Source organism: Hemitrygon akajei, chromosome 6 (assembly GCF_048418815.1).
Source record: "Hemitrygon akajei chromosome 6, sHemAka1.3, whole genome shotgun sequence".
Classification (NCBI taxonomy): domain Eukaryota; kingdom Metazoa; phylum Chordata; class Chondrichthyes; order Myliobatiformes; family Dasyatidae; genus Hemitrygon; species Hemitrygon akajei.
Window position 1 is genome coordinate 83,420,864 of NC_133129.1, and position 6,998 is coordinate 83,427,861.

Here is a 6,998-nt window from a genome sequence, read left to right on the forward strand (position 1 = left end):
ATAATTCTCACAGGCAACTAACTAGGAAGTAAAAAAATTACACTTTAACTTATCAATCATTTTGCAATGACTAAAGTAAATGTTAAACTATGTTAATGGATGAAAGCTACAATGAATTCTCAAAATTCTTTAAACATTTTGAAGCAATTATGAAGGATTCCACATGTGTAAAATTAGTATTTTGACCAGAGAGGTTTCCAAGCAGTAATTATGCCTTAGCAAACTATTGAAAATTCAGTTACATCTTATACAGAAATCACAGTATTGCAGTCAGAATCACGTTTATTATTACTGTCCTGTATGATGTCAGATCTGTTGTTTTATGAAACTTAATGTTTGAATGATTGATATTCTTGTTAATCAACTGATTTCACATTACACCAAAGAAATTCCTGACATGACACTCAATGGAAAAACAGGAAGTTGCCCACAGCGGCTCCTGTCTTCTCACATTCAGTTATGCAAATGCCAAGTCATTCAGCTGATGTTGGATTTTCTCTTTGTAGTGGTGAGTACTGAATTCACACTATCTCAAACCTTGAATGAATTCAAAAGGACCATACTGTACCACAGAATGAATACACCAAAACAATGGAATGGAAGCAAACCTTGTATCTTCAGTGTCATTTCTAATCCATCTGTTTCTTATTACAAAAAGCAGTTTTCCATTGACAAGATAAAGAGTGTGTGAAGTGTCACGTATGTAGGTAGGAAGGGACTGAACCAGGGGAATAAAACCGAGTCAAGGTCTGCTGATATAAGTTTGGTGGGGCAGGAGCAAGTAGACCCCTGGCCCTGGTCATCTCATTTGAATGTCCAGTCCCTATACACCTCCACCCCCCCACCAAGAAGGTATCAAAGCCCTCCGTTTCTTTTTGGACACCAGAGCCAACCAGTTCCCCTCCACCAGCTCTCTTCTCCGTCTTTCTCTGCTTTTCTCACTGTGAACCTTTGTCTTGTACTTGGTGCAGAGCGCAGTGGTTATTGCAGCTCTTTACATGACCGAACAGGATTTACCACTCCCTGTAAGAAATTTGTACGTTCTCCCTGCGACTGTGTGCGTTTCCAACAGCTGCTCTGGTTTCACCTCACATTCCAAAAAAAGACGTAGACTTAGGGTCTGCTATGATCATTACAAAAAGCATGAAATACCACAAACTGTGATTACGATGTCCATTTTCTAACAACCTTACGCAGCTTTACCATGAGCTATAACCCTGCCTTCTGCTCATTTGTGCTTATCTTTAATGAATTAAATAAAGTCAATCAAGCATTCAACTAGTCCTAAAGGAGTACTTCAAAGTTCAAAATAAATAGTACAACCTTGAGATTAAGCTTGTTACAAACACCCACAAAACAAAGAAACACAACAGAATCCATGGAAAACCATATAAAACTAAGAATGGCAAACATTGAATGTGCAAAAAAAAGAACAAATCATGCAAAAAAAAGCAAGTAAACAAATACAGAGCACCACACTGGAGAAACACAGCAACTAAGAAAATCCATGGAAATGAAAATGAATATGCATATCCATGGAAATGAATAACAGTTGACCCTGAGACCCTTCTTCGGGACTGGAAAGGAAGAGGGAAGACACCAGAATTAAAAGGGGAAGGAGGCTAGCTAGACGGTGGTAGGTGAAGCCAGGTGGGTAGGGAAGGTAAAGGGCTGGAGATAAAGTAATCTGATAGGAGAGGAGAGTGGACCACAGGAGAAAGGGAAGGAGGTGATAAGTGAGAAGAGGTAAGAGGCCAGAATGGGAAATTGAGGGAGGAGAGGAGGGAATTTTTTTAACTGGCAGGAGAAACTGATATTCATGCCATCAGGTTGAAGGCTACCCAGACAGGATGTGAAGTGTTGCTCTTCCATCCTGAGGGTGGCCTCATCGTGGCGCAAGAGGAGGCCGAGTCGGAATGAGAATGGGAATCAGAATTAAAATGTTTGGCCTCTGGGAATTTCCACTTTTAGCAGATGGAGCAGAGGTGCTCGACGAATCTGTCCCCCACAATTTACAATGGGTCTCGCCAATGCAGAGGAGGCTGCATCGGGAGCACCAGACACAATAGACCACCTGAGCAGATTCACAGGTGAAGTGTTGCCTCACCTGGAGGGATTGTTTGGAGCCCTGAATGCAGGTGAGGGAAGAGGTGAATCGATAAGCATAGCATTTTGTCTGCTTTCAGGAATAAGTGGCCAGGAGGGAGATTAGTGGGGAGGGATGAATGGACAAGGGAATCATGGAGGGGGCTATCCCTGTGGAAAGTAGAGAGAGGTGGAGAGGTAAAGATGTGTTGGTGGTAGGATCCTTTTGGATACGGTGGAAGTTGCAGAGAATGATGTGTTGGGTGCAGAGGCTAATGGGGTGGTAAGTGAAGACAAGAGGAACTCTATTACTGTTATGGTGGTGGGAAGATTGAGTGAGGGCAAATGTTCTGGAAATGGAGGAGATGCAGGTGACGGCAGCATCAAAGGTGGACAAAGAAGGAGGACATCTCCGATGTCCTGGAAAGGAAAGCCTCATCCTAGGAGCAGATGTGGTGCAGATGAAGGAGCTGAGGAAAGGGAATAGCATTTTTACAGGCGATGAGGTGAGAAGAGGTATAGTCAAGAGTGGAGTCAGTTAAGTGTTGAGGTGAGTGAAGCTGGTCCGGGTGCCCAATGGCTGAAGGCTGGGGTTCCTAACCTGGGGTCTACAGACCCTTTGGTTAATGGTAGGGGTCCATAACATAAAAAAGTTTGGGAACCACTGATTGCTGGGCAACAGCTGCTCCTGAACATGGTTGACACAGAGAAGTGAACTGAACACCAGTTCATTTTCTGTTTTGATCTTTAACTTCTGTGATAAATACTGAGACCTTGAATTGTAGAGGTCTTGAAAGTGATTCCACAGGTTATGGAATTAGTTCAGTACTGGAGTGAGTGAAGTTGTCCTCTTTGGCTCAGGAGCCTGATGTTTGAGGGGAATTAACTGTTCCTAAGCCTGGAGGTGTGGGACCTGAGGCTTCTGTTCCTCCTTTCTGATGAAGCGTATAGTTTAGTTTTGAGGGGATGATGGTGTTGAATGCAGAGCTGTAGTCAGTGAAGAGCATCCTGATGTATGCACCTTCACTGTCCAAAGTTCAAGGATTGAGTGAGGAGCTGTTGACCTGTTGCTGCAGTCGGCAAATTGGAGAGGGTCCAAGTTGCTCCTCAGGTAGGAATTGACATATTTCATCAGCAGCCTCTCAAAGCACCTCGTCCCCATGGGTGTACATACTACTGGAAAGAGTCATTGAGTCAGGTTACCATGTTCTTTATGACTTTATAGTTAGGACTTTATTCTCTGGAGCATAGGAGATTTGAAAAAGAGATACAATTGTGAGGGATATAGATAGAGTAAATGCAAGCAGGCTTTTTCCACTGAGGCAGTGTGAGACTAGGACTAGAGAACATAGGTTATGGGTGAAGGGTGAAATTATTGAGGGGAACCTGAGGTGGAATGTCTTCACTCAGCAGGTGGTGTGAGTGTGGAGTGAGCTACCAGCAGAAGTAGTATATGTAGGTTCAATGGCTGCACTTAAGAGAAGTTTGGAGAAGTTCATGGATTGGAGGAGTATGGAGATCCTGGTGCAGGTCAATGGGACTCGGCAGAATAACAGTTCAGCACAGTCTAGATGTCTGTGTTTCTCTGCTGTAGTGTTCTATGATTTCTATCTGCCATTTTCTTGCAAGAAGCCATTTACATTTTAAAAATAAATTTTCTGTGATTTAATTACATTTATATCTCATTGATTTAAACGCATAGATAAAGGAGGTGTCTCTTAATTTTCTTTTGCTGATGCTAGACACTCTGACTTTCTAGTTCTATCAGTGTTATGCTCCAGATAAAGGCGTAACCTTACAGTCACAGGTTGTTACGCTGCCTGGCCTGCTGAGTTCCTCCAGCATTTTGTGTGTGTGTATCGCTCTCATGGTGTCTGCTCATTCACATGCAGATCAACCTTGATTCCCACGCACTTCTATTTTATACACTCTGTACATTCTCGGCCTGATGAAGTAAAAGTCATTGTTGTATCCTTGAGGTAAGGATCAATGTTAGACATGAGAGGGGATGAAGACGAAGAAAGCTGTCCTGTCCCGGTTGGGAGCTTTGGAATTGATTCAGGAGTAGGTTGTTATTTCCTCTTACCCTCAGAAAGACAATGATCCTTGCCTCACTTACTCTATCCTGCCTGTTTCCCAAAGTCTTTGACCCCTTAATAATACCATTTCCATCTGTCCTGATGGTGACATACTGGTCTCTTTGTAAAGATATTTCTCTTCATTTCACACAGAAAACATCTCAGCCTGCAATAACAATGTCCAAAGTGCTTAACTGTTCCTCACAGACCCTTCAGCCAACGAATCAACTTGGTCAAACTTCCCTCAACTGTCTGTGATGTAAGTCTGTGCCTCCCTCAATAAGGGGAACAGAAATGAACACATTACTTTGGTCTGGTCTCGTATTCAGTTGTAGCTAAACTTCCCTGCTTTTATACTCTAATCCTTGTTTAGAATAAAAGGCAACATTGCATTTACCCAGCTTGTTAATTGTTTTACTTGCAAGTTACTTTTCTCAATTAGAACTCTACAGCACATTACAGGCCCTTCGGCCCACAATGTTGTGCCGACCATGTAACCTACTCTAGAAACTGCCTAGAATTTTCCTACCACATAGCCCTCTATTTCTCTAAGCATCATGTACCTATCTGAGAGACCCTATTGTATCTGCCTCCACCGTTGCCAGCAGTGCATTCCACACACCCACCACTCTCTATGTGGTAAAACTTACCCCTGACACACCCTCTAAAACTACTTCCAATCACTTTGCCCCCTCACATTAGCCATTTCAGGCCTGGGAAAAAGCCTCTGGCTATCCACACGATCAATGCTTCTCATCATTTTATAACACCTATTATCAGGTCACCTCAAAACCTCCGTCACTCCAAGGAGAATTCTATGCACAAGATCCTAACCCCTCCCATGTGACATTCAACTCAAATATTGACTTTTCTCTCAACCAAGAGAAAATCTGCAGATGCTGGAAATCCAAGCAACACACACAAAATGTTGGCGGAACTCAGCAGGCCAGGCAGCGTCTTGGAAAAGAGTTCAGGCAACAATTCAGGCTGAGACCCTCTGACAGGACTGGAGAAAAAAGAGGAGTTTTCTTGTTATTTACTTTAATGTTTTCACATTCCACTCATTATACTTCGTCTCCCACACGTTCACCCGCTTGCTGATCTACGTATGTTGATTTGCAGACTCTGCGCTCCTCATTACTGGTTTCCTCAAGTATCTTTGTGTCATCAGCGAATCTGACTGCAAAACACTCGTCTTTCATCTAAGTCATTAATATAGATTAGAAATAGTCAAGTCACATTATCCTTCTGCTCATATCTGACTCCCCCAGATACTGACAGCAAAACATACAGTCAAGGAACACACACAAAATGCAGGAGGAGCTCAGTGAGCCAGGCAGCCTCTGCGGAAAAGAGTGAGCAGTCAACGTTCCAGGCCGAGATCCTTCGTCAGGATTGGGAAAAAAGGCTGGGAAGTTTGAAGTCAAGGCAATGTTACACGTTTTCTGGACAAAGTAACGAGTCCTGCAGTGTGCAATCAGGCTGTTCGATCCATTGAGACTGCCAGTTATCACACACCCATTTAGAGTAAACTGACATTAAATAGATTCTATTTTATTCCTCTTACAGACCCCCTGATCCTACCGTTCACCTGTGCACTAGAGGCATTCAACCTGCAGTTACGTACCCTGTAACGGGTTAAAAGGACCAGCAGAAATGGACACAGCTGGAGTCTGAGTCTTCTGATTTTATATAAAATAATATAATATATTATAATTATATATTATTTTATGGAAATAATATATATTTATAATATATTATTATAATAATATATATTATTTTATGGTTTTTTATGGAAGACTGGCAGCTGCCCAAGTTAAGTTGCAAGTCTCCCCTCTCCACGTCACCAATGCTGTGCAAGGGAGGGGCATTAGGACCCATACAGCTTGGCACCGGTGTCGTCGCAGAGCAATGTGTGCTTAAGTGCCTTACTCAAGGACACACACGCAGCCTCAGCCAAGGCTCGAACTAGCGACCTTCAGATCACTAGACGAACGCTTTAACCACTTGGCTACGTGCCACGCAGGCATATATAAGCAAGTAAATAAAGTTCCCAAACTTCTCCAAGCTCAGGTGGTGAATGATACAGTCTTACGAATGGCGCAGGAATGAAGTCAGTTCAGTTCGTGATATGGAGTTGCGTAGAATTGAGGAGAGAGAGAGAGCTCTCCGTACAGTGGTGTGTGGAAGAGCATCTCTGAATGCTCAACACATTGAACCTTGAAGTGGACGGGCTGCAGCAGCAGATGACCATGAGCACACACTCAGTGGGCACTTCATTAGGTACAGGAGGTATCTGACAGAGTGGCCACTGAGTGTGTGTCCTTGGGCATTTCTGGCAGTACGCTTTGCGGTAGACTATTTCATTTCTTTCTGTATTTAGCAGCAGGATGGCTGAGGGAGGTGCAGTGAACATACAAATGCTAAATAGGCAATAGACAATAGGTGCAGAAGTAGACCATTCGGCCCTTCGAGCCTGCACCCCATTTTGAGATCATGGCTGATCATCTACTATCAATACCCGGTTCCTGCCTTGTCCCCATATCCCTTGATTCCCCTATCCATAAGATACCTATCTAGCTCCTTCTTGAAAGCATCCAGAGAATTGGCCTCCAATGCCTTCCGAGGCAGTGCATTCCAGACCACCACAACTCTCTGGGAGAAGAAGTTTTTCCTTAACTCTGTCCTAAATGACCTACCCCTTATTCTCAAACCATGCCCTCTGGTACTGGACTCTCCCAGCATCTGGAACATATTTCCTGCCTCTATCTTGTCCAATCCCTTAATAATATTATATGTTGCAATCAGATCCCCTCTCAATCTCCTTAATTCCAG